The 26184-nt window shown below is 43.2% G+C and overlaps 1 long non-coding RNA gene across 1 annotated transcript; it reads left to right on the forward strand.

Moving 5' to 3' along the window:
- The first annotated feature begins 1262 nt into the window (after positions 1 to 1262).
- On the forward strand, positions 1263 to 25696 carry LOC141949852 (uncharacterized). The gene is made up of 3 exons (XR_012630865.1): positions 1263 to 1342; positions 2461 to 2571; positions 25281 to 25696. It is a non-coding gene; the product is annotated as an uncharacterized LOC141949852 (long non-coding RNA).
- The last annotated feature ends 488 nt before the right edge of the window (positions 25697 to 26184 follow it).

The following is a 26184-nucleotide window of genomic DNA, read 5'->3' on the forward strand; positions in this document are numbered from 1 at the left end:
CCTGGGTACAGCAGCATTTGGTGCTGGTTTGCAACATCCTCCCGTTCCGCTGGTCTGCGATAGAAAAAAGGGTCAGTCACTCAGTTGTTCCCCTACTTGATTCGCTCTGCCCATCTTAATCTTGCACGATTTTAAGTGTTTATTTGACTTCATGCATTGATCTAAATGTACTTAAAGGATTCACTGGCAGCTGCCAAAAGACTGCTTTTAAAATACCAGCAGAAAACGGACTCCCTTGCAATATTTAGGTTGCTTTTGAATGTCTACATGGTTTTCTGGAAATGTTTCCAGCTGTTAGGACCGGAGACTCCTTTTTTCCCCCTTGGGAGGCAAGTAGCGAAGGCACTGCAGTCTGCCGACTGGGGCCAGCATCCTGTTTTCTCCAGGAAAAGAGGATAATCTCTCTCAAAAGACTTCATCAGACGTCAAAAGCCATAGTGTGAAATCCATTTTGGAGACTGTGATCTTTGGATAACTCCCTGCGTGTACGGCACAACATGGCACAAGCCATTGTCAGATCTCCCAGTGCAGGTTTTGGTGTTTCCTTTGTTTAGCAGATACCCTCTGTTATGATTTTGTCAGGTTGTAAGACCGTCTCTTCAGGCTATTTTCACTTTACAAGTCTTTTCTTTGTTCCTGATACAAATAACACTTCAGATTATTAAAGGACTTTAAAAGACTTATCTAGTTTTCACTCTATGTGTTTTGTTCACCTCTTGCTGTTGGAACTGGACCAAGCAACTGGCATCGTGTTTAATATTTCTTATTACTTTCACTGTCAGGTTCTCAGGCGCTTGCCCAATGCTGAAAGATCCGTTTCAAACAGGAAGGAGCATGTTTATTTGTTTACAAAAACACTTTTCCAGGGCTGCATCCTGTGGTCATACAATCATCCAAGTAGGCCCTGCTCCGATGAGTCATGCCTCTAAATTAAAAGGACCCATGAAGACGGATTTGCAGAGTCACACTCATTGCTTCCACAACCGTTTTTCCGTAAACCATAGGGAAAAGTATGTTGATTTTTGGGTCCATAAAACCTTATTTTTACCAAACCAAAGTACTGGGTTCCTCTTTTCTCTGACAGTGTCCTTTACATTCTAACAAAATCCTTACAAGCCGATAGAAGTAGCCCCTTGCTGTACATACGGTACAATTCACATAAAGTACACTTTGTCCTGGGATTCCTGTTTGTACATTGGATGGAACAAAGTACAGGAGAAATCCAAATATTGTTCTTTTAGCTCAGGCTCTGCTCAGGCATGCAGCTGAGCCTGGTTAAGAGGTTGTTAGCCAGAGCCAGCTTCCAACTGCTTCTTCCCTCCTTGCACATCTCCCACCGAAGGTGAGTGTGCTCCATCAGGTGGGGCAGCCTGATTTCACATGTAGGCACCCCCCAACCTGCTTCTGTCCAAATGAGCTCATTTCTAAAAGCCCTATTGTTAACAGGGCACTAACAAGAATCATTTCAAAAAACCTGGGTTCGATAGATCTGAAGGAGGACCATTGCTGACAATGGGGCTGGATGGCGGCAATGAACTGCTGAACTGAGTGGCAGAGAGTGAAACTGGTTTTAGTTGTCGTGACCTGGGACGCCTGAACAGAGAACTGCTGTCCCTCGGTGCTTGAGAGGGCAGTGAAAGGAATGAGACCCAAACTAGAGGCTGCTTCGTCAAGAGGTACCTGCGGGGACTAGTGCTGCTGCGGAAAAGTGAAAAGAGTTTAGGATTATTATGACAACCTTGGCTGCAGCTCTTTCTGTGATCCCCACATTAGCACATCAAACTTCTGCAGAGCAGAGCTGGAGGCTTTGGCAGCCTCCTGCCTCACACGAACATGCATTTGAGTCCCATGGCAGGAAGCCCTCCCTGAGTCTCTGCAGTCTGATCACCCCCTTCCCAGTGCCTGGGCTGTGCAGAAAGAAAGGGGGAAAGAAATGGAAACAGCTGGTAGGAAGTGAGACTAAAAGGGAATTGTCAGGATAATGGTGGTGGGATAAGGTGGACAGGTCGGAAGCCAAAGGAAAATGATTCAAATTTCTAAAAGCCACCTATATCATGTGAGGACTATTGATCACTTCTGATACATTCCTTCCAGCACCTCTCCAGACCCACGGCAAAAGGTGTCTTTCTCTGCACTGATTAGTTGTTTGTTTTGTTTTTTTTTTTTTTTTTTTTTCTGGATTGCTTTTAGATTGTGATTGTTGCTTACTGTAAGAAAGAAGAAAAATAATTGAAGAGATGAGGGGGAAAATGAAGCAGGGAAAAGAACATGGGACTAGGGGGGGAATGCTGAATTTATAAATGCTCACATCAAAATTATTGAAAGGAAAATGAGGAAAGAACTGAACATATTTACAAATCTGAATTCAGCAAGGCAGAGCTTTCTGCTAATGAAGGCAGAACACTTCATTTACTACTTGGAATATATTTTTATTTATTTTGCAGATGTTATTTCTTTCAGATCTTTACTGATGACTTTCTCGAGACACACTGACAAGCAGCCAGGGTGAGCTTGTCAGCATCATACTTCTCTGTACTTCAGACTGAAAAAATGAAAGAAAAGTGAGGAAAGGTAAAAGCGGAAGGGAGGCTTGTATTCCTGCATCATTTATGCCACCCCCCTTATCCTTGCCATTTCCCACTTGCCAACAGTTTCATCACTTCCCCTAGTTCAAATGGATGTGGGGGACCTTGTGCAAAGCACAGCATGGTTGCTTCTACCTACTTCCCTGCACTTCTGAAGTGGTTATAAAGAAACCAGATTAAAGCAGCATTAAAAGCTGTGCTACAAATCCTACCATATTAAGCAAGACAATTCTTATAGTTGTTTTGGGCTAGCTGAACAGAAGGGGTGCCTTTGAGTTGAACTACATGTTTCAACAGTATGTTGTTCTGAAAAGTGTTGTATATGTGCCGACATCCGCTGTTGGCATGTGTACAGACTGAAGCTTGCCAGCTCCTCCTAATCTGGAAAGAGGAGACATGCAGTGTTAAATACATGTGTCATCACCAGTCATTCTGCTCCCCCCCCCCCCCCCCCCCAGTTTTATCATTTGGTTGTGCAATATATTTGAACCAAGTCAGCCCATTTAGTTTGGATGAACTTAGGCCAAATAACTGTACTGGAGCTGACTTCAGAGGCTTGAGAGGAGTTGCTGGAGTAGCTCTTCCATACTAAGAAAACAAACAAACTATGCAGCTCATTGCATCATAGGACTTTTGACTCCCATCATGTTAAATCTTATAGGCAAAACAGGGCCAGGCCTAAGCAGGGCTTACAAAGGGGACTCCAAGGAAACCCCTGCTGCAAGGGATGGTTTTGGTGACTCAGTAGGTGACAAGGGTTCTTCTGAGTCAGGACTGAACCAGTGTTCTTACATGACGTTAGCACACCCGAGCTGAGGATGTTTTTTAGACTGAAAGACTGACTACTCATGCCAGCAAGGGTCCAGGGAGACTTTCACACTCATACAGATGGTGATTCCAGCCTCCTGATCAAAGTCCAGCTGTATTAATTGTGTTGTCCCTCTGTAACTGCTTTGTATGGTGTCAGTTATTGCCCCCTTTAAGGCTGTGACCATGGTCTATACCACAGCCCTGAGGTATGACTGTAGCTGGTTGTGATGCACCTTTAACTAGCTGGTTGGAAGCCAACACCTGGGCAACTACAGCGTCAGCTGCTCAGTATTTAGGCAGGAATCTCAGGGCTCTCTCCTTTCCCCTGATGATGGCTACAGCACTAGGGGTATGTGAGCTCACGTGTCTGAAAGAAGCTTGTGTATGTCTGCGGGGGCTGTAGGCACATCTTTGGGTTTCTGGGTTGACTTGTGCTGTCTTGCGTGGTGGATCCTGGTGCAGACTTTAGTTCTTGAGACCCTCAGTTTTGGCCTGATGTGTGTGGGAGTTTGTTTCCTTAATTCTGTGGTGACTCTGTTAGTTGTCTGCCTGTGATGCGTACGGATCCAGGGATGATGCAGTAGTAGCAGATGATGCATTTCTGAATGCTGTGGAGATGTGGAAGGTGTGCAGTTGCAGTAGGCAGCTTGGTAACAGACAAATAGAAGATGTTAAAAGTTTTGGTGACTAGAGAAGAAAGCACAGAAGCAGAGACTCTAGAAAGACAAGAAGAAAAACTATGTAAAAATGTGATCACCCATTTTATAGGCTAAGCATGAATTATGTTATGAGATGCTTTCATCTCGGTATAGGTTAGCATTCCCCAGCTTTTTATATTTGTATATAAATATTTTTCTTGAAGTAAAGTCAGCCTAATTGGAAGTAAGAGCTATTCTATGTCATTTATTTTAATACTCTAATATATTTCCCCTAGTTAATCATTGGTATTTCTAAATATAAATTTCCTTTCCTTTTCTTTCAAGTCACTTAAAATGAAAGGGCCTGCTTTACTCTTTGACCTTCTCTAACAAGCAGACCCTTGAAATGCAGCATTTCCAGAAAGCAAGCTGTAGGAACAACAGATGGATTTAGTAAATTACAGCCTGCAGATGAATTGTATGAGGAGTCAGTTTGGGATGGAGGCTTAAAATACACAGAAATTTTCTGTGCTGTAGCTTGTTTCTTGCTGTCAAACACTGCCTGGTAAATGCGTAGCTTGTGTGATGTTGGCTTTCTGTACTGATTGATTTGTAGAAGCCGTTCCATCCCAAATTACCAGCTATTTGGGTCTCAGCCTGCAATCCTACTCAGCCAGGAGACTCTGTCCTCTAGGTACGTTTCAGTATTTTGCATTTCTTTTATTTGCTAAAGCTATTCCGACAGACTACTTATCCTGATCAGCAGATTCTAAAACCTGTTTGTGGCTTCCCAGGGATTTCATAGACAAATTAGCGCCTGTGTGTTTGCAGGACAGGTGACTCCTAAATGATAAACATGTAGTTTACAATCAAAGTGCCTTTCTTGTAACAATAATCTTGAGCTAGGTATTTGCTTATCTTCCAACATGTTAATCCTTTTCAGGATTAACAACTCCTTTTTCAAAAGCGTAGTCTTGGTTCTGCAGACCTTGCTGACATAACTAATCTTACTGAGTTCACGACGTGTAATTGTGTGCAAGGACTGCAGGAATGGACGTTCACCTCAGCAGGTTTCCTCAACGTGATTTAGCTATTGCTCTGAGGTTTGAAGCTCCATAATGTATTTGATACAGAGTAGCAGCAGTAAGTTGTCATTGTGATCAAACACAAAGCTTCTGTAGGGAAGAATAAATTATTTGCATGGGTGTGATGAACGCTGGAAGGGAATTTGAGAAGTTGCATGTTGAGCACTGGGAAAATTTCTGAAAATGACGCACGTTGTTCTTTGTGGTGTCAGAAACTTCACATTGAAAAGAGATCATCACTCGCTTTGGTTATTGCATAGTATTATTAAAAGTCTTCTGAAAAGAAAATATATCTAAGATATAGCAATCAATACAAGATCAGGTAGGCTCATGGGTTTTTACATAAATAAGGATTTATTTCTACTCTTATATTCTTAACCTGGTCAACGCATTTTGCAACAAGTTCCTACAGTCCTTGAAGTCATGTGCGTTTAAATCAGTTGTGTGACAGACTTCTGTGACTCTCTGCATCAGGGTTTTGCGTGGAACCAATGTTGTTCAGTGTGGGACTCGCAGGAATCGCGTCTGCTTTAGCTAAAATATGATTCCCTTTTGTAAGGAAAAGATGCATATGGTAATAATGAGGATGGTAATAACGATCTTGTTAACACTTGGGAAACTCGTGCAAAATATTCTCAGTGCTGCTTTCTGCTTGCCCTCTGAATGCAGGCTGCAGCATCGGCAGCTGTGGTTCGTCACTGCCTGCGGCCCTGGTCCCCGGATGGTACCGACTGGGGACCTCTCGGCATGCAGCTCGCTCCCATCCCCAGGCATGCCCTGGCTTCCTTACAAAGGAAACTAGTGCATGTGGGGGACGGCTGTGCATGCAGATCTCCTCCCGAAACAGAGACGGCGTGGGGCGAGGGTGTGTACCCCGGGACAAGGACTGCAGGGAGCATCTGCCCAGCAGTGTAGATACTGCCTCCAGGGAACCCTCCTTTAGAAGAGTGCCTGGCGTTGTAAGCGCTCTGCTTGCAGAGCAGGTCTCCGTGCTACAGTATTTAATGTGCTGGCAGCATCCAGCGGACAGGCTACAAATGCGATGCCTACGTTTGGTAATGGTGTTACAAAACTCTACAAGATTTTTCCCTGTAACTCACAGATCCAAGCAGGACTGTTTCTGTGAGAAACTGTTACAGAATGCAAACTTTAACAACTGCAGTAAAACAGCAACTCGAGCCTGTACCTGTGAGTTTCTTCCAAGGCAGGCACTGTGACTGAAAATACAATCTGTTGTCTTTTTTTTCTCTTTTCAGAAGGTCCATACCACAACAGTTATCTGCACAGTAGGTTTCACTGCATTCCTAGGGCTACTCATGTGTAAAAGGGTTGCAGCAATGCGCAGTAACTGGAATAGTTTTTCTGTGATGTGATTTGTTGCTGCTCTAAGGTTTACAGCTCCAGAATATGAGTTGTTGATGCAGAATATCAGTGAGTTGTCACAGTGATCAAACAAAGTCCTTTTCTCAAGCCACTCACAGCAAGGCTACATAACGGTTTAAGATCTGAAATGTCCAGCTGAAACTCTAAAGAGAACTGCTTCAGGAGGCAGAATGTAATTACCCATGTTGGAGTCTGGCCAGGTTTCCAAGGTTAACACCTTTCATCTTGACATCAAATCTTTAATGACCACATGTGGTAAAGACATTTGTTCAACATCTCGTTTGGGAATAGAGCATAGCCAGAGTTACTGTGCCTCTACTGTCATGCTGGAGTATTGGTTCAGTATTGGTCTAAAGGAAAACTGCTCTCAAAGTTGCCAGCAATACTTCACGGACAACCACATATTTCCTCTGGAGACTCCTATCTGAGTAGAACCAGGACCTACTGGTCTGATTTTTATTTTCTCCAAATGATCTGATCCTCTGTCCTTCTTACGAGCTAATAGCAAACACTGCAATTACCCTTATTTCCAGGTTGCCAAATAAAATAATTAGAGAAGTAGGCATTGTGATTTTGGAAAGATACATTAGAAAATGAAGGGGAGTGATGACAGCATGCTCTCGCAGTGCCAATTAAAACACTGCTGAGGAGATTCAACGCTACTTCCTGGAGATCCAGGCAGACAAAAGAAGTTCACAGGGATTCGCTCAAACAGAAGGATGGCAGAAAGGCTCCTTTCTGCTTCTGAGCATATGGCATATGGAAATACAGCCAAGGGAATAACCTATAGAGTGGCTTTCTTGAGCAGTATGTACCATTTAGAAAGTGGGTGGAACAATCTGAAGCATCTTTAAAGAAGATATTTGTTGTGATATGTGAGATGGTCTAGCTGAAGCAAAGAATCATTGGTTGCATTTACCTATTAATTAGTCTTGTTTAGACTAACAAAGACTTCTCTTTGTGTCCATTCAGCACATTAAACTTTCCACTCTATTAATCTCTGCTTAACTGTAACTTTTGCTTAAAAAAAGCAAAATCTAGGTTATGAGGGTTTGAGGCACATTGAGTAAAGGCACAAAAAGGATGTGTGCATGGGGGCAGAGGAGATCATGAATACCTCATAGCATACTGAATACAAACTGTAACCAGGCTGTAATTCTTAATGGACGTGGAAGAATGCCTCTTCCTCAGCAGCAGTTTTAATTGCTGTATGAACAACTGGATCCACGTTTTCTCTTATAATGAGCTATATGATCCTCTCCATGTGCCAAGGTGTGGTGCATAAGGCTTCAGTCTAAGTCTCTGCGTGTTTCCCTTGATTGCACATCCATGATGTGAAGGTCTAGTCCAGCACTTTACACCCACTGCTCTTTAGGTATGTCGCAGTGAAAGTATGTAAGTACTTTCATTTTACATGTTGGAAAGGTGAAGCTTAGATCTTGCTTGTACAGAGTTAGTCACAAACTAAGTTTCTTAGCTTCTCTTCCAATACTGATACTGGAACACACCACTACAAAGCAAGGGGAAGTTGCGTTTGTCCATTTCTAATAGCACAACATCCCTGAGCTCAGTGTGAGCCCTCCTGGATTCTGTACGATGTGTTTTTGTTCATATGAAGTAGAACTTGAATAAAATTCTAACTTACAAACTGAAGAACGACAGGGGTAAACTTGAGTTAAATTCTCCCCTTCAAAAGGCCATTTTGTTTTCAGATTATTGACATGTATCTGTTTCTTATTGGTCCAATTTGTAATCTGCTAAACAAGTCAGTCCCACTTCTGCCTGGCACCTGTCACCTTCAAACATATATCTGCCACAGAAAGCTGAAATGCTCACAGGTGTTAATGTCACTAGCTATGCACTTCTACTATGTCCCCGTTTAAGTGTTTCTCTGGACTCAGTCGTGAGCTGGTGTCTCTCCTTAGTGGCTGTAAAACAGCAGGAGTTTGGTGGTTTCTTGTGTAGAGTGTGACCATGCACTGTGGGAGATTTCTTAGAAAGAAGTAAGCCAAGACAGAGAAGAGATTTCTAAAAGCTTTGGCTGTTTTTCCTTGAGGCATGTGCATCCCATTTAGCCAAAGAGAAGCTACAGTACTACTAGCAACAGCTGTAACCGCTGTGTGCCTCCCTGCTTGGTGTGCTGCATCCTCGTTGAAGAGGAGCGAGAATTCTGTGCAGGTCTTGCTGGGGTTGCCAGTAACTGTTCAGTCTTGATGGTGTATTTTGTAGCAAGATACCATGTTCTTTAAGAAAATGAGCACAATGAGTCTCAAATACTAAATATAGATGTGAAAAGAATGGAGACTGGAGCATCCAGGGCAATATAGGTGATAGGTCACATACAGAGTCACCGTCTAGAGACTGCATCAAGATCATCTTGTCTACTATAATAGAAGTATCTGCTGTGAACCAGTATTCCTTCCTCGTGGTTAAACAAATGCATGCCTGTATCCAGTCAATGTTTGGGATGTGGTCCCCTTCAACCTCCACCAGAATCTGGTCGTGCGCTTTGTTTCCCATCTTTCTTTCAGTGGCACTTCAGCATTTCAAAATGTCTGGGTTGGTTCATTTATGGCTTTTTTTTAGAAGTAGTAATAAAGAGAAGCACGTGCTCTTCTTGAACTGGTGTTATTGCTGTAGCTCAGTATGATCTCATGAACATGCTTTTGATGCCATGAGTAGCTGCAAACCTGGAACCATTACTTTGGGTCCCCAGGAAAGGGGAAAAGTCTTATAAACCTTTTTGGTTTCAGGTATAGGAAAGCACAAGGCTTCCGCCTGATTCTTATTTCTGATGCCGAAAGCCTGTCGGCAATGGGGAGGCAGTCGGTATGCTGAGACCCGTGCTGGCTCCAAGCCACAGCTGTCCTGTTTGCCTGCACTCCTTGCTCTGCTGACCGTCTTCTCCTCAGGCACCAAGTGTTTGGGGCATAAAATGTCTGTTTGCTCTTTGCAGTCAGTGTTTGTGTCCTAATGGATTAGGAGACTCCTGACAGGGCCAGGGGCAAGCCTCATGCTGGCTGTGGCTGTGTCGTGGTAGCAGCCCTCTGCCATCTCCAGGCAGATGTTGTGGTGGGGCTTGAGTTACCTGGTGGTGCCAGGCAATGGTGTCTGCAGTTAACCTGCCTCGGACAGGCTGCCCGCAGCCGTGCAGACTCCAGCTGGGGCACCGCCACCTTGCAGGGCTGTGTGTGGGGCTGAAGATGACAAAATGGCCGTCCTTCCCCTTCAGGCCAGCGCCTGCCACCCCCTGAGCAGGAAGACAAAATGGCTGACGGCCAGGCTGGGAGGAAGACTGCAAATACATACAGGCCTGTGCTTGTGGCGGCCCTGTTTCTCCAAACCTTCAAACCTGAGAAGGTTAAATGCAGAAAAACAAGGTATTTCTTGCTGGTTTTGATGCTGGCTGGTGCACAGGGCTGGCAGGGCTGTGAGTGCTCACTGGGAGGCTGGTACTTGCTGAGGAGCCATCTGTCCCTGTGGGGCTGGCAGAGGAGGAGGCTCAGGGACAGCCATGCCCCTCCGTCCTGCTGTGGGGTGAGCTGAGCTGGCCTTTCCCTCTCCTCCTGTCCCCGTGGTGCCTGTGTTCGCCTTCCACATTCAGCCATGGCTGGCAGGCTTCTGAATTTTGGTGCTGTGCTGGCAGCAGCAGCTGGTGCGGAGCAGCCATGGCTCAGCAGGCACTGCGCCTCGCTCCCCACCGGCCCCTCCCAGTCCCACACGGCTCCTACACCCCAAATTTTATCCCATGTCCTCTGAAAATTTATAAAATCCTTGCTCTTGCAGTCCCAAGGCTTGGCTTGCTTTCTGTCTTTAAAAAAAACCCAACATACTAAAAATTCCAATTCTTGTGACTCTAAAGAAAAGCTTGGAAAAAAAAAAGACCCTGATGTCTGAACCAGATAGGAAGAGAAAGCCTGAGCATCTTTATTGGTTTTGGGCTATTTTTAATCTCATGATTTTTTTTAATGAAATCTCTCTATTTTTTCTTTTTTTCTATGTGCAATCTGACTAATGACTTTTGTAAACTTGTGTTGGCAGAACTAAGAACAGCTTAAATAAAATGACTAATTGTTTTCATTCATCAGCTATTCATTGCAAGAGCAATTATAGTTTTAGCGTTCTGCCCCCAAATGAGGGCCGGATCCTGCAGTCATGTATTATTTATATTACCTGTCTCCCTATTTACGTTCTCTAGCACATAGATGGCTCTATTCAGTGTCCAGACCCCTTCTTGTAAAATTTGGTTGCTTCAGATTTGAGTCAGAATTGGGGCAATCCAGTGTACCTGTTGCTCCTCTTAATTTCAAGCAAGAAATAAATTACAATCTGTTATTGTAGCTTGATTTGTTCATATGGTGGTAGGTGGCTACTAAAACGTTAAGATGCCCTCACTTGCCTTTTTCTGTTAAGCTGAAATTTAGCACCAAAGGCAAGTTGCCATACTATTGCCAAGACATCAGGTTCATTTTGTGAAGCATACTAAATATTTCCAGCTTGTTAGTGATTTTCTTATTTTCCCACATATAAGATTTAAGAAAAAAGTCCCCATAGCAAACCACAGGTTTCCTTGCTGAAGCACACCCGGTCTGTGAAAGAACCAGAACTAGTTAAATTTGAAATGGTTAAATAAAAGACTAATCTTTCACCTGCCTGTTTGACATGAGTCGTAGGACAGACTGAGTAAGCTGCTCTGGGAATGGAGCTTGTGTTCCCTGGTGAAGAATGAGTCTCTAAAGGTCTCATCGTCTGGGATTTTGTCGTAGTTTTGTGGTTAGAAATCGTACCAGGATGGAACAGCTCAGCAGGCATTCGAGTCCTCTCTCCTCCGAAGGTCCACTTGTGGTCGCGTACGCTGTCTGCCTGGAGCACAGGGAGTGTTCAACCCGCACGAGCAGTGGGAGAAATGTGTAGGAATGGAGTCATGTTGCTAGAGGCACTTCCATCCGTGGATCTTTATTGCTTTTCATGCCACTTCACTGTAGCATGGAAGAGGCACAGAAATGATCTACTTTGGCTCTATCTGAGAGCTGAAATGGAGCCAAAAGCCCAAGTAAAGACAGATTTACTGGATTCTGTTGAATTCTGGAAATGGACTGAAAGTTTGTAATGTTCCCTTGTCTTTCTAGTGGGCAGAAAGAAAACTGAGGCTTTGAAAATCATTAAATTCTAAGTAGGGAATTTCTTATCTAATCTGAACTTCATAGCTTGATCCCATTTCTGCTACTGCAAACTACATTTGTGTGTATGGTACCCTGAAAGGTACAGTATCCATTCCTAAACCCTTTATCTGCTTCTTGTCCATAAAGCAGCTGTAGCTGCTAGAAAGTAATTGGCAGGGGCGGGGGGGGGGAGGTGAAAATGGTAATCTTAACACTCTACTTTGTACTTGGCAGATCTCAAAACACTTCATGAAGTGAAGGTGCCTAGTTTTAAATCCTTCAGCCACCCAACGTGCTAGTTAAGAGGAGGGAGGAGAAGCATTTGTTTGTACCTGAGCTATTAAATGTAGGATTTGTGTCTTATAAAGTGGCAGTGTTGCTTTTCAAGGCTGATTAGGAATGGTGGATAAATTTGGGTCCTACAGCACTTGAAATGAATGCAAAACTCACTCCACTTCAGTGGAGATGGAAAGTTGCTCCTACTCCAGTATCTTTTTTTCCCTGTGAGTGTCATGAGTGGCGTTGTCTTGAATTGCACAAATATCGTACATAGGTTTTGAATATTCTGGGTCGTCCTTAATGCTAATGGGTAGCAAAGTGATACAAGAAGTATGACTCTCCTAAGAACTTAATTTTAAACACTGCATCTGAAAGCAATGCAATTCTATTACAACATCAAAACTACTTTGCATATATATATATTTCTCTTTTTCAAGGCTCTCAATATGATTTATGAGCGGCAATTAACTAAACCTTTTAACACCATGTGACAGAGGTGTTGCTGGGCCCATTTATGAACTAGGCAAGCTGAGGCACAGAGGTGTCAAATGTAGCTTGTCAGCGATGGTATTGCAAAACAAAGACCAGAACCCAAAAATCCTGAATCATAGCCCCTGTTCTAAGGGCTGCCCATTTATTGTTAGGAGAGAAGATCATTAAAATCCACTGAGCTTTTCTGGCAGACTTTAGAAACTTATACATGCTTTTAAATGCAGAGGGGTTATCTTTATTAAATGATGAATGTAGGAGGGTTTTAACATAATGCTGAAGAAACACATCTAAACCATGAGAATCAATAGATGTCATTAAAAAAATAATCCTGCTGAAACAGATTTTTCCTGTCATTCAGCAATGTTTATATTCTCTGCTCCCTTTATGCTGTTCTACCTATGTAACATAAAAGCCATTTAAAAATGTAAGTGGCAGATAGCTTGTAGGATACTGTACCTTAGCGCTCACAGACCTTCCACCTCCGGTCACCAGGACTGAGACTGTATCATAGTCTTCGGTGTAAGAGGTAGCTGTGGGATTTGTGTGCATTTTATGCTTACAAGATAGTCCAGCTTTGCAAATCCCCATTGGAAGACTGGCCTCAGTGCTTTTGTTGGAAACCTCGGATGGTATAACGTTCCTGTCCGGGGGAAAGGTGCTTGGGAAAAGGTGCTCCAGTTAAGGTAAAATTTACCCCTATTTAGCTGAGACCGCAGCAGCACACAGACCTCGCAGTGTCCCTCAGATACCACGTTCACCCTTAGATGCACGGCTCCTGATGCGGCCGTAATGCTGCTGAGGCAGAGCTGGAATCATATATGAGTATCTGCTTGCAGTCATGGTCCCAAAAGGATTCGCAAGGCATTCTAGGTGGATAGAAAAGGTGCACTAAGTACCAACTAATGCTGAAATCAGAATACAGCCAGGTGTTTTAGAAAAAAAATGGGTGTCTGAACCTCTGTTTACAGCACTATGTACAAAAGAAGAAGAAATCTATAAGGTCTCTTGTAGTTTCTTACCTGCAAGTACATTCATATTTCTAATATGCTAAGAATCCCAGAAGGTCTACCTTGCTAACTGTGGAAGGATAGAAACATGTGAAAACTTGATAAATACAGCATGGGGACTTGCCATGTGTTTAAAACTTGGAAAGGGAAATGCTTTATTCACATCTGAAACTAACAGCTATGTAGTAGTGGAAATAGTACTTTTTTGTTGTACGGAGATTTCTGCTGCATGGCAGATGATTTAATCAGGGGATTTTTTTTTTAATAAAAAAGGAAAAGTAGAATACAGATGTGGGTAATTAAATATAGGAGATTCTATTTCTCGTTTTAGTGTAAATGCATTTATTATTTGTAAACCTGACTCATTTGTAAAGACACATGCAAAAAAATGGGCAGAAGTTCAGAATTATCCAAGCCCTTGTATGAGTACGAGCAGTAATTCATAAGCTGGTATCAAAATGTTCCCCAGTAGTGGTCTGGGCTACCAGTACAGTTATTGCTGTCACTGATATACATCTTCTGTATGTTTATTTTCAGATGCAACTACATTAAACTCTGGGCAGTATTTTATCCTTTGCAGATAAGTAATTAAAAGAGAATCAAGTAAGCAGATAATATTGCTGAAAATAAACTCAAAGACATAACACCCATTCTCAAAATCAAAACCAAAGGCAAATCAAGCAGCCTTTTAAGAGCCTGTAATCCAACACAAACTTTGCAAACCATAAGACTGGATGATTTGATGATCCTCATGTTGCTCTGGGCACCTGATTCAACTCAAAATCCTGCAAATTTTTAAGGCAATCACTGCCTATTGTTTGTTTGGTGTGTTGTTTTTTCGGTGTGTTTTTTTTTTTTTTTTTTCTTTTTTCTTCCCTGGCTGAAGGTGCAAAGCAAAATAGGTCTGTGGTCCTGCTCCCATTACAGCCTGTGAGAGTTTGCTTACACTGAAGTCACTGACAAAACCCTCAATAGCTTTAATGGGGGCAAGAACAGGCTCACCGTGATTTAGTCTAAAGTGTTCAGCTCAAGGCAGAAAGATGGGGGCTCTTTGAAAATGACTTGTGGGTTTTGGAGAGGTCATTAACATATTTGTCATGGGGGAAAGAGGGTAAATAAGGAACTTGAAAAGAAAGACAGATATTAATTACGCTTCAGACAACATTGTTGTGTGCTGATGACATACTGTAACTCTCCAGACGACTATAATTTGCAAGTGAACCCAACGAGTATGAGACTTTACAACAAGCCGAGCAATTAGTTCTTCCTGAGTTGCAAGAGTGACATCATGTGTGCAAAACATGCCTTCGCCTTCAGCTAATAACACATACTCATTTATTCTTCCTGTAGGGTCACTGTTTGCTGTGAAGGCCATTAAATCATACCTCTGATGGATGCGTTAACTTTCAGAGTCTAGTGAATAAGGGTCCCTGAAGTGCAGATAAAGAAACTTGCGTCCGAAGCACCAGCTATCAACAAAAGCCACTCCAATATCTGATTTTATGCCCTATAACTGGCCTACAAGATTCTCGTATTCTTCTAAATACCTTATTTTTCCAGGGTCTTGAAAATTTGCCCCTGCTGAAGGGATCTGACCTAAGTGGTGGTATGGCGGGTTTTTTTTTTGGTCTGGAATTTGTCAAGATGTTGTTGGAAAAGATGAGGGGTTGCTTTTATGAGCTCTTTATATAGACTTCTGAAAAAAGCAAGGGTTTTATTTAACTAGGAAGTGGAATAGAACTGAAATACTTGAACAGTGATGTTAATATGTATCTGGGTATAGATTTCCAGTAGTGTGTGTGTGGTTTCATAGGTTGGATCACTTAATGTTTTGCGCTGCATGAGTTTGTCAAAGAGACTCTAAGAATTCATCTGATACTTAAGGAGGAATAAATTATGGCATTGATCTATAGAAACAATTACATTTATTCTTTAATCAGATATGTGGTCCCACTGGAGCCACATACTACTTACCTGCAGTAAATTAAGCTCCTGCTTAAGTGCTTTGTAGAATCAAGTGCCAAAAAAATCTCATGAAGATTTTTCATCTCTTTTGTCTGTTAGAAGTGTGATGCAAATTGTCATGTAGTTTTTGATATTTTTGCTGGATTAATGAAAAATGGGATGTGAACAAGCTTGACTTTAGAGATATATTTCGGTGTGTGAAAAGCTGCTTTATCTTTTGAAGAAAAGTACTACAAACACAAAATGAGCATTTCAGCACTACAGTTTTTCTAAAATAGCAGTGGGCACGAAAACTTGGCAGAGCAGATGCACTGTGGGGCCACGACTAGTGCAGCACAGCGAGCTGAGGAGTTTGCATCAAATGGGAGCAAGTTTCTCCTACTGTGGTGAGGTGAGGTGCCAGACAGGGCTGTACACGTATCCTCGTTTCCTCTCCCCAGTCTTGATAGTGTTTGATGCTCAGTGTTGATTGCTCTCAGTACATCTTCTGTCTGTCCCAGGTTTGCTGTCTCCCAGTGAAGTAGATGGGAAAGCTCCTCTTTTTAGCAGCAGGCCAGGCAGACCCCTGATACTCCCGTGCTGCGCTTTCTGTTCTGCAGATCGGTGAAAGTCCAGGGCAGTGACTTCAGTATAGCGAGATATTTGGATCTGATCACCCACCCCAAGCTTTGAGCAAATTATCTATATGGTTCTCTTGTTTGTCTCTAGCTGACATGTTTACATAGTCCCCTGAAGCTTCTAAAATTAGAACCCGAGGAAAATAGAAACCTGTTCTCTGAAGCTGGCAGGATGCCTTAATAGGAGCTGTTATTGCTGTTATTAACAATATTAATAATCTTATGTTAACCAAAGGCAGGAATGAATCTCTTGCTGGACTGTGCCTGGGATGTGTGACATGTCTTTATGTCCTTCCAAAGCTGTGGCAAAAAACATCCAAGAGAAATGGTAAAGCTGGGGATGGCTGTTACATAGAAATCCATACAGCAGGGAGCTGTGCAGCCTTTTCCTCCCTGCCGACACTGAAGTTTCTTGGTATTTCTTCTGCTTGTGACAACTCATCCCAGCATAGAGAGACAGATTGTGTACAGCATTCAGTTTACAGTTTTCTTCAGTAAAGTTCCTGTTCTGATCACAGCAATGAAGGAAGGTAGACATCTGAGAGTGTGATGGTAAAAGTGCCAAGTGGGGCCCAAAGGGAGGAAAAAAATTCTGAATTCTGTGAAAAGGTTTGAACCTTGTTCCTCGGCTTCAACTGCAGGGACTTTCCTCCTAACTGAAAACTGAGGATCCCTTCACATGAGCCTATTCAGTTAACTTCTTTATCTGTAGCTGCCAGCATGGCCACAGATGCGATAGGGGAAACCATTGGTTTTGGTGGTGTGGTCAAAAGACGAGTAAGGCATGTTTGCATGAACAGCCTTTTTTGGCTAAAGCTCTGCACAGCCTGAAGAAGTGAACCTCCCACAGAGCCAGAATCTGCCTGCTTCATGGACCATTCTGCTTGAATTATTCCTCTGGCAATGCACCCCCTGAGCTAAAGTTTAATAATGTAAAGCTGGTGACAGGCTGGTTTAGGTTTTAAGGGCATGGTTTTGATTAATTTGCTACATTTCAAGGGCAAAAATGTGTAAACTTGGTCTTTACTGAATACTACACCACTTTCCATGTGTTGTTGACCTACCAAAATTGTACACATTTTTTTTGCCTACCAGACCTGCTTCTCTGTGTACGGGAGAGACAGAGCCGGCACACCTCACATTTAAATCAATACTTAACCATGTACTTGAAGTTGCCCAGGAAAACTGAGGCTGTGTAAGAATTAGGTTGGAAGCTTTCAATCTCAGAAAAATGAGTGTGTGAGCAGAAAGTGCAACTGCTACAAAACACACATTCTTGATTCTGTTCACCTTGCCATATTGACACGTGGTATACAGAAGAGGTGGAAGTCGTCTCTCCTCTCTTCTATATACACACATGCATGTGTGCCTGTGTGCCCATGCACATACCCACCGAGCTCCCCACACAGCACGTAAGAGAGAATTTACTTGGTGGTTTTAATGAAAATGCAGTTTCATAGCTCTAATGATCAACAGCTGGGAAAATGCATGCTTTTCTCCTTCATCTCTAGACTTATTTCAAAGATTTTTGTTTTGTGGCTTTACTGGGTGACTTTCTTGATGAACTGATTTAAAAAAATCATTTAATTTCTTCGAGGACCGTAGTGGTTACCATAGAAATACGTTAGCTGCAAAACAAGGAATAATTAGTTTATGTTTGTTCCTTTGTGTCTCCTAATTTCTTCCATTCAGGATTTTTAAGCATATAATTAAAGGGATTATTCAGCTTTGTGATTTTTTTTTTTCCCCCTCTATAAATTCATTTAAAGACAAAACTCTGATGTCTGTAGAGCATAAATAATAATGATTATATGTGGTAATTAGTCCAACCTGTTTGTTCACATAGCAGAAGACAACGTGTTTTCTGCCGAAAGACTGCGATGCTGACTAGTGGTCACTCTCAGCTTCGACTGCGGCATTCCCAGTTACCTATCTCATCCCTTATGGCTACTCAACTAATTACCCTTAACGAAGCATGGTTTGGAAGTGGGCCTCTCCAGAGCACTGCAGGACACCTTCTTGTGTCGTTCAAATTCTGGGGCAAGTTAAATTTGACAAGAAAGGCATCAGCAGGCTCCATAAGTGTCTAAGGTCAGGTGACAATTGAGCAAGGACAGGGAGTATTGCGACACTGGAGCTTAAGGTAGTTATTTAACACCTCTGCCCCGGCAGGATTTGCCAAGTAGGCAAAGTTCTACCTGTCTGTGCGGAAGGACTGAAACTTGTAGGACTTCTCCAGCAACACTTGAGATGGATGGGGCTTTTTGCAAACTTGCAGCTTTCCCCGAACATGGGAGAGGGTGTTGGAGCCCTTCAGCTCAGAGCAGTTCGGCGCTTAAATCGCTTTCTCCATTGGGAGAAATGCTCTTTCTTTAAGGCTCCAAGATGAATAAACAGGAATAAGACTCTTATCCCAGAGCTACGCAGCCCTGTTCCCTTTCTCCAGTCCAACCAGTCTGGAAATGTTCCATTCCCAGTACGGGAACACCATCAAGAGCAGGATTTATGTGCAGCCTTCTGTTGCCCATCAGACCAACCTGTGGTTTGGTAGCCAGGATGCCACCTATGGAGGGGAGAGGTTTGGCCCTATGGTCCTGGCATCCCGACCGATGTCCAAACCTCTGAACTCTTCTAGAGAAAAGGGATGGATAGTGCCAGTACCTGATCTGGTGGGTATAGTCCAATGACTCTCCTGGATCACACCGTTCAGGAAAAATAACAATCAGTGTCCTGTGGCTTTTGAGGGCTCAGACCTGAAGTAGATTCTGAGGTGTTTTGACTTTGAGGGGCTTTGGGTATGTGTTAATGTAGTCACTTGCAAATAGACGGGAATTTTGAGCGTTACTATTTTGGATGTTGAGCTTTAATGTCTACATTAGTCCCACTTTACGCATCCTGTTCCTTATTTGACTGTAATTTTTGAGCTTCTATCAAGCTTCTTACATCCTCTGTTATCACCTGGGAACAAAAGCACTCGAGTTCATTTGAATGTCCCAAAACACATTTTCCCCTCTGCTCACCCTGAACCCACCCACACCTTCACCTCCAAACACAGCTGTTTATTTAAGGGTCTGAATAGTTTATTTAAACGCCTGAAAATTACAGCAACCCAACTCCAGCGCTTGAGCCAAAAACCCACGGCAAGGAAAAACCCCACGGCTGGGACCGCTCCGAGGGCTCGGGCCCCCAACGAGTGACCCAACTGGCCCTGGGGGGGGGGGGGACCTTCCCCACTCAACCCACGGCCGCTGACCCCCGTGGGGGCTGCCGGAGCCCCCCTGGGCAGCGCGGGGGCGGAGACTTGCGGGCGCTGCGCGGGCGCTGCGGCGCCCCCTGGCGGCCGGCGGCGGGTCCTGCCGGGCTCTTCGCACCCTCAGGGACTGAAGCGCTGCAGGACCCTTGGGTAGGGGGGTGTGGGTGGCGATCGGTCCCTTTCGGTGGGGTCCCACCGCTCGCCACGGCTTGGTCCTACAGCCGGGGCCTGCGGGCGTGCCATGGCTTGCTGGGGAGGGCTCGGGCTTCCAGCCGTGGCGGGGACAACGGGGGCTGCCCCCCCCCCCCACCTCTGCTTCCAAGGTTTAAAGCGCAAATCCCTGGTTCACGCGATGCCTTCGAGGAGTTCTGCTCTCCTACAAACCGAATTTACACTTTGACGTTGCCTCTGATATTCAAGATGTCATTTCCAGTCTTTTTAAAAAATGTTTTACGTGTGTGCGCTCCCTGCTTTAGCTGCTTGAAATACAAAATTAACTTCCTAATGCAAGGGTGACTCTTGGTAGTAAAACATAATATCCGGGAATGGACATTCAGGATAGAGCATTCCACTTAACCCAATTCTTGCACAATTATGAGTTGTTTACCTTAAACATTAGTCTGAGGAGTAATAAAAAAGTAAAGAAAATTCTGGTTAATAACCTGGGCAAAACAATTATCCTGCTAAGACTATTGAATCATATATGCAAAACACAGGAGGTTTTCATAACAGATGTGTTTAATCTTGATGCAAATCTTGGTTTTAACCCCACAGTGTCTTGCAATTCAGTCAGAGCTGGACTAGTTCTGGTGTGCTTGAATAGAAGAGACTGAGCCAGAAGCCTCTGGGATCACAAACAAGACTTTACTATTGTGGAAGCCCCTCAGTGTCTTGTTATTGTCTCATAGTAACTATAATAATGAAGCCCGGGAAGATCATTTATATAATAGTTCAATGGCTTGGTTAGTTTTCATAACTGTCTGCAACAGACTTCTGGAAGCTCTCCCAGTGTTTATTGAAATAAATGTCAGGGTGAGACTATTGTGTTGTTTGTGCCATAGATGTAAACTCTGGCAAAAGGAGAATAACCTAATGGCCTGCATTGCTCCAGTTTTACCCTTCTAGGGAGAGGGCAGCATCTGGCAGCTCTCTCTGCTCTTTGGTTGCTATTCAGAGTAACACCGCTTACACTTGGCTCCTGCTGTCACTAGTAGTAGTGGTCAAGTGTCCTGGAGCACAGCAAAAGCTCGAGTCTGTGGAGCTGTGTCAAAGACTGGCCACGTGGAAGCAGAGATATCAAGAAAAGGCTCCCTTAAAAGCGAGTGTGTTAGACTTCACTGCATTGTATCCCGCGATGTGGTCAGGTATAAATAAAGCACTAGATCTTAGAGCTGACAAAGCACTAGTGGGACACCTAGGCAATTTCCCTGCTTCACAAGGGATGCTTCTCCTTGCCGAATATTTATCAGGGCTTTATCATGCTTGCTTTTGAATTCTTCAGTGAAGGAGGGTCTACAAATGACCTTTTTGCCCCCAGACTATTTCATAGTCTAATTTTCATCTTTAATTTTCTTTCCTCATGTTGAGGCTAAAGTTCTTTTTATTCCGTTTTCTATAATTGCTCCCAGTTATCCATCCTATCTCAGCCCAAACGCTTCCCTCCCCTCTGTGAAGCGGATACCTGTCAGATAGCCCTCCACTGTTTCCTTTAGTCAAAGATATACATATGCAATTCCTGTAATCTTCCCTCTGCCATCCGTTCCCTCAGGCTCTTCATTATTTTGCTAGCCCTGCTCTGAAGTGCTTTCCATTTATCAATATTATTTTATGATGGTTTCTGAATGGCTCGTGCTGCCTTCCTGGCGTTGTTCTCTCTCCTGCCACGTACACGCAGCCCACGGAGGTCGTGCTTTGTGCACAGACTTGGCTGCTCCCCCTCTCTTAGCTAAGGAAGCTTTCACGACCAGAGCGTACCCTGTCCCACCAGGTAATCGTATACTCTGCAAACGGGAGTATGGTGTGTCAAACGCTACTTGTGGTTAAATATTTACCCAGAATAAAACATTAGTGGCAAGCATGACTGATGAAGGAAGAGAATGTTTTTTCCTGATCACTTAAAAATCCTTTTCTGAAGACTTGTCTAGTGCCTGGCTCTTATGCAGGCAGGAGCAGAGAGCAGGAGCAGTCGCTGAGACACAGCTATAAGTTATGTAACTTGCCTTTAAAATCACTGTTTTTTCTTCATCAATATTGTCTGCTGAGTGCAGAAGACCAGAGTCTGCTTTCAGTGTGTGTCTCCTGCATGCTGGGATTCTTGCTGTCATGGTATTTCTTGTGACAATAACGGAATGCGATGCATTTCTGATGGGGTGTGGTGTATGTGCCTGTGTTGTTGTTTTAAGGGCTTTTAAGCTTATCTGGAAAATAAGCAGTTAGAGTCTGCAAGTGAAGTTGGTTTTGGGTAAGAGCATTTTGAGACTTGACTTTGCCTTAGTCTCTTTGATATAACATTCAGGTTTCATTCTGTAATGGACAAGGAAAATTGGAGAAATATGTGTTTAGGAGTCTTTTTATAGTAAACAAATTATGTTAATATGTAGAACAGAAAACAACTTTTAAAACCACTAAGTGCTAGTAGTGAAATATAGTGACCACCAAGTATTTCATTTCTGAAAATAGACCACCAGAGAATTATATTTCAAAATGTTTTGCCAGCTGAACATCTTTCTTTTGTTCTTGTAAAGATTAACTTTTTAGAAAAGGCTTGAACAATAAGTCAACATGAAATAATTGTGTAAGTAAATATCAAGCTAGTTAAGGGAGCAAAACTTGAGTAAACCTCGTGCACACAGCGTGTGTGAACAATAAGCCAGACCATGACTGAAACGAGTAGCCAGAGCCTCCTTTGGGATAAATCACTGGCATAACGTGAGGATTTGGCCCAGGTTTTATGGCTACAATGTCTTGCTCCTGGTTGAAGTGCAGGATGTTCTGTTGGTTGTTTACCTTTTTCTTGACCAATGCTGAGAAGAATAAGGGGAGGATATGTGGGGAAGGCAGGAGCTCCCGGGACAGCAGTCGCTCAGCTCTAAGAACATGCAATTCTGCTGCCTCTTTGGCAGTCATTGTTAGTTATCTTTTTGCTTCTTAATTTCTGCTTTTCTCTTAGTGCTTGGAAAGGCTGATCTCAGAAATGACCTCTCTATAATGGACAAAATCGTAGTGTTCTTGTCAATGCTCCCATGTTACATTGATGGAGGAGCTCTGAAGGTTGAGGGTGAGGGACAGCCAGATGATGGGTGGGAATGGAAACAGGATGACATAAGATCTGGGAGATCTGTCAATGCTTTTTTGTGTTGTTGTTTGACAAAGACTAAGAAAGAAAATATGAGCCCAAGGGTGCCATGGAGATCATGCTGTGGAAAAGTGCTTTGTCGCTGGAGTGCCATCCTTCTTGCTCAAGCCAAGCCAGTTCCTGGAGAACTGTGTGGGTCTGAAGTGAAAAGCAATCAAGGTGGACTCTTCCCTGTTCCCACCATAGATCTCTTTCAGCAGAGTGGAATTGCATCATCTCTGTGGACCTTCTGGGCAAGGTTGGCCACTAACTGTTGTTGAGGGTTTAAAAATCCAGAAAATTGTATCATTACAACATCCATGAATCTGCAGTTGCATTGTGCTTGGTTAAGTGTTTGCTTTGATCTTCCTGGAGAACCTAATCATAGCTAGCAGTTTAACAAGCAAGCAAAGGACTTCTGAAGTCTTCTGACCCATCCCCTGAACCACTACAGGAAAAACTACCTCTGTCATTCTAGTGAAAAACTTTTTAATCTGTTCCTAAAGACTTCCCATGACGCTCTAAAGCTTCTCCAATCAGCCTATTCCAGTGCTTCTCTCTCTCAGTAGAGGGTTTTCTTGAAGTTTAACCTAGGTCTGTCTTGCCGAAGTTTGTCTGTCCTCCTCATTGTATCATCTGTGGATGTGCCTCATAAACTATTTTCTTCTTTGGATGCTTTTTAGGGACTGTGACCGTGTCATTCCCTTGCTGGTGAGCTCAGGGGCTCAGCACTGAGCTCAGCAACCTCAATTTTCTCAGTCTTCTCCCATGGGCCATATTTTCAGGTTGTCTGATCAACCCTGTCTGGCTTTTGCACTCTCTCCAGCTGCTCTTCTCTATCTTTCTTGAAGTTGAAGCCCTGAAGTGACTTAGTAGTAAAGCTGAGACCGCACTGATACTGAACACAGCTGAAGTGTTTCATCTTGGATCCTATAGGAAAGACTGCACATACATACCAGTTGGTTATTCACCTTTTTGGAAACATCCTGCAATTATTGACTCCACTATAACCCTTTCACAGGGTGCATCTGCAGGTGTGCATTAGTGCTTACTCCTTTCATTTATGATACGTATCACCTGTCCATATTGAACTTCACCCATTTTTATTTCTGCTGTAAAGATCATGTTGAACTTCAGTCTTGTTTTCTGCTATGTTTGCAATGGTGTCCACATTCACATAATCTGCAAATCTAAACGCGTTTTATCTCCTGGATTTTAGAGAAAACATTGAGCAGAACTGGATCTGAGGGAGGTTTCCTGCACATCTTTGATGAATCAGCTTGATAATGAGTTGTTGATGTTCAGCCTCTGGGTATGGCTGGATACCCAGGTACCAGGGAATGAGTAGCCACTTTGGCACCCGTGCTGAAGAATTACTCAAGCCTTATGAAATCAATAGGACTAAAAGTGGCCAACTACCCGCTCTGTTTTATCCAAATCTGACCAAATCTGAGGCTCTTTTGTGCCTGAAAAATTATGTTTGTTGGCAGTTCAGAACGGGATTTACTGAAACCCCCTGAGGGCAAAAACATTGCCTTCTTTGGGAACTGGAAACAACCTGAGAGCCACAGTCTCATGAGATTTCCAGCTCATACAAACGAGTTTGTGTGGGTAGGAAGCACTGAGGTAAAGGGATCTGAAGATTAGAAGGGGCAGAAAACTTCTGAACATAAAGTGTGAACCAAAGCTCAGTGAAGTCAATGGAAACTCTCTGACTGGTAGCTCATGGCCGTGTGGAGGGCTGTTGAAGAGCACAGAAAGAAAAAATACACTGTTGAAGCAAAAAGATTGTTAAGATAGGAGAGGAAAATACACTTCTGCAGAAACTTTGAGGGCTGTGGAAAGATATCCTTCCAAAGGCTACTTGGAAATGTTTAGAGAAAGCCCTTTCCAGTTAAGTAATAATGATAACACAGGACCTGAAAGAGAGAGAGGAGGTGGAACAGAATAAAACCAAAACAGAAATACAACAAATTTAGGAAAATTAAACCAAACAAATGGGTAGCTTTCTGAAACTCCAGGTGGTGTGTGCTACCCTTCCCACGTTTTAGGGTTTCTATTTTGAAAATTTACTTTCTCCTGTCTGGGTAGCGAGCACATCATCGGTGCTGCAAGGAGAGCTGCGAGGCTGCCTGCAGTGCAGGAGCCGCAGAGATGAAGGAGTGTGGGCTCTGGGTGTCTTTGGGACCCAATGCCATGCAGTTTCTTTCTTGTTCTCCTCTTTACTTTTGCATTTTGCTCCCATTCAAATAAAGGTGCTCTGATGTTGCTGGTCGGGTGCAGCATTTTCCTCAAAGAGATAAATACTCTGCCTCCTGTCTTGTTCTGCTAATTGCAATTAAAAGTGGTGCCGTCGGTGCCTTTTGTGGGCCTGCATGTGTACGTGTGTTTATATGAAAGTCTGAAGGCAGAATTTGTCTATGCTCTAACATTTTATCAGCAGCAGGGTAGCAATCTGAGGAGAATTAGTCCCTGGGTGCTGTTTGGTTTCTAGAGCCTGTAGACTGACTGCTTGTTACAATAATGAGAAATGCAAGTAAGCAGCATCACATCAGCACTTGCAGTCCCACTTTCTATTGCTGTCATCAAAGGGTTTAGGAAAGTTTGCATTCAGAGTAGTTTGTTGGGTTTTTTTTTTGTTGTTGTTTTTTTTTTTTTTTTTTTTTACAGTGCGCATATACATTTACACAATACTGTCTGGGAAATCCTGTACTGTAGATACCAACTTACGGGTAAGGCATGATTTGGGTTTGGGCACTTGGTTCAGTGGCCATGGCCAGGTGAGAACCAGGATTGGAAGCAGAAAGTCAAGGTAAATCCAGATGACCCAAGAAAAGTGTGGCTGGGAACTGGATCATAGCCAGAAAACTAAAAAAGTGGTGTTGTACCACCCTGGTGTATGAAGCTGATGTGGATTTCATCCAGAAAACTGGAATCATCCTGACTCTCAAAAATCGCTTAGAGCAAACACACCTGGAGGGTTGTAGGTGCCCACACTCTGCAGATGATTCTCATTCATTTCTGCCTTTTTTTGGTTTGGGGAAGCGGAAGCTTTGTACCAGCTAAAAATAGCAGTACTTACAACCACTTACACACTTCTTATTGTATTGCAGGAACAGAATTATTGCTTTTAGCTTGGATTTCCAGCTGTGGAAGAGTTAGTGTTGAAATCTGTAGGTAAAATTCCACAATGATCTGGCATTGGATTTCTATGTGGTGCTTTCAAGTTCACCAGCCACGCAATAGACTGGATAAAACTGATAGAGATAAAATTAGCAAGAAATGTGTTGCTATAGAGAATCCTGAAACAGCACCAGTGGGAGCCCCCGGAACACATCAAGGGGTTATGAACAGCCTCTATTGTGGCCAAAAATAAAATGTTTACACAACACAGACCCTGAAAGTGAAAATGACAGAAACATTTGCTAGGAATGAGAAATTCATCAACTGAAAAGTGACATTTGCAACCTAAACGTAACCTTTTGCTTTTACGAGCAAGGATTTTTTGATTAATCCTTTTTGCTTTATTTTTCTCCTTTTTGCTTTGTATTGTCCCTCCAGTCTGGAATGACAT

Source organism: Strix uralensis, chromosome 14 (genome assembly GCF_047716275.1).
Source record: "Strix uralensis isolate ZFMK-TIS-50842 chromosome 14, bStrUra1, whole genome shotgun sequence".
In the NCBI taxonomy this organism is placed as follows: domain Eukaryota; kingdom Metazoa; phylum Chordata; class Aves; order Strigiformes; family Strigidae; genus Strix; species Strix uralensis.